Source organism: Odontomachus brunneus, unplaced genomic scaffold (genome assembly GCF_010583005.1).
Source record: "Odontomachus brunneus isolate Ranch 3 - 2012 unplaced genomic scaffold, Obru_v1 Obru_scaffold_001, whole genome shotgun sequence".
NCBI lineage: Eukaryota > Metazoa > Arthropoda > Insecta > Hymenoptera > Formicidae > Odontomachus > Odontomachus brunneus.
The window spans coordinates 6,323,708-6,325,419 of NW_022639451.1; the positions used below are offsets into that span (position 1 = coordinate 6,323,708).

The 1,712-nt window shown below is 44.6% G+C and overlaps 1 protein-coding gene and 1 non-coding gene across 3 annotated transcripts in view; one reads left to right on the forward strand and one right to left on the reverse strand.

Moving 5' to 3' along the window:
* Nucleotides 1-1,712, forward strand: part of LOC116853897 (probable Ras GTPase-activating protein) — a 552,848-nt gene that overhangs the window by 79,927 nt on the left and 471,209 nt on the right. The gene's annotated exons all lie outside the window — the stretch shown is intronic.
* LOC116840698 lies at nucleotides 774-923 on the reverse strand. The gene has a single exon (XR_004377399.1). It is a non-coding gene; the product is annotated as a U12 minor spliceosomal RNA (small nuclear RNA).

Genomic DNA, 1,712 nt, shown 5'->3' on the forward strand with positions numbered 1-1,712 from the left:
GAGAGAGAGAGAGAGAGAGAGAGAGAGAGAGAGAGAGAGAGTGAGAGAGGGAGGGAGTGAGAGAGGGAGGGAGGGAGGGTTGTTTATTTAATTCGTTTCAGGAATGTTTTTTCATCGGAGCGAGCGGAGATTTTTCGCGCGCCCTCATCGTTTGTTTATTATTCGTGACGCGCGTTCGTGATCGGCACGTTCGCGAAAATTACCGGGCGAACACTTTCCACGCGGGATTCTATGAAGCTGAGTGACTATGTGCTCGCGAGGATGTTTTGTTAACATTAGCGGGACACGTCCGGTTGTGCGTGAATCATCGCCGCCGAAGTATGTACGTGCGCGTGTACAGAATTCGACGCGCGGAAATTATCGTATTACGAAAGACTTATGTCACGCGACCGAAATAGATGCGCGGGTCTAGCGGGGAAAGATCGCGGTAAATCAGTCGTCGACACTGCATCTTTCGATCGGCAGACCGGTTGAGCGATTAAAAAACAGCCGTCGATTGTGTGTTAATACAACGAGCGAATGACTAATCGCGTATCGAAGGCTTCGCGCGCGGCTTATCGGCCAAACATTTATTGGAAATAGTCTCGCGGGATGCTGCAACGATTAAATTCCTACCGAGATGATGTGTGCACACGAAATAGCCGGCTTGTTAAATCGTTGAATCACGTTTAATGAATAATGTTAAAAATCCTCGAGATATTTGGGATTAATACAAATAGCATCTCGCGTGTCAGAAATATTTTTTTACATCCTTATCTTTTACGTGAATCGCAGAGGCAAATCGCTTCACCTGGCCACACGAAAAAGTAGTTCGCACAGCCGTGGGACGACCTGTACCTCTTCAAAAATTGGTTCGCTTTACTTAGAGCATAGCTAAGCGTTACCAAAGCTCTATATTTTCCTTACTCATTAGTTTAAGGCACGAGTGGTGGAGTCCGCCGGCCGCATATTTATACGTGTTAAATCGAATTCTTCTCACGAGAAGAAGGCACTCGACTCGGTTCGCCATCTGTTGAGCACTGTAGGTACCACCAGGACGTTCCGCGTTGCTGCTAGCCTGCCGTGAAAATATCAGGAAACGTAAAAGGAGGGGGAATGTCGCACAGACGGAAGACGCCTCCGCAATCGCATCGCGCGCGGAAACCGATTTCTCAGTTGATTTTTCAGTGGCGCGTAATTTATCGATTTTCTCCGGCCACTTCCGTCACCCGAACTTGCCACATAAATATCAACGTTAGCGGCTAAAGTCCTTGGCAGGGAATTAATTTCGATGGCCATGGAGATTCGATACGCGATGGTTATTTGCTCTTTCGACGTTTATCGTCTCGATCGATACAGTGACCCGACGACGTCGTAACCCAATTAGAATAGGTTGCCTATTGGTTAACGTTTTTAAGTTAACTTTTGGAACGTATCTATAAGATAACAAGTCAATGTCAATAATTCGTCTCCATTAATATGATATCAATTAAATAACAATTTACAGTTGATTAATAGCTAGTTCATTTATGCATCTTATAGTTATCATTTAGTATATATTTAAGGCTCCTGGGGAGTCGCATTATCCATCTCTTTTTAATGACGTCAGAAGCGAGAAAACGCATGCTAAAAATTCCTGCAAAATACGTCGAGATAAACAGATATATCCACAAAACGACATTTGCGATCGATTAAGTACACCTCTAAAATACTCCGTACACTTTCCTTTTGTT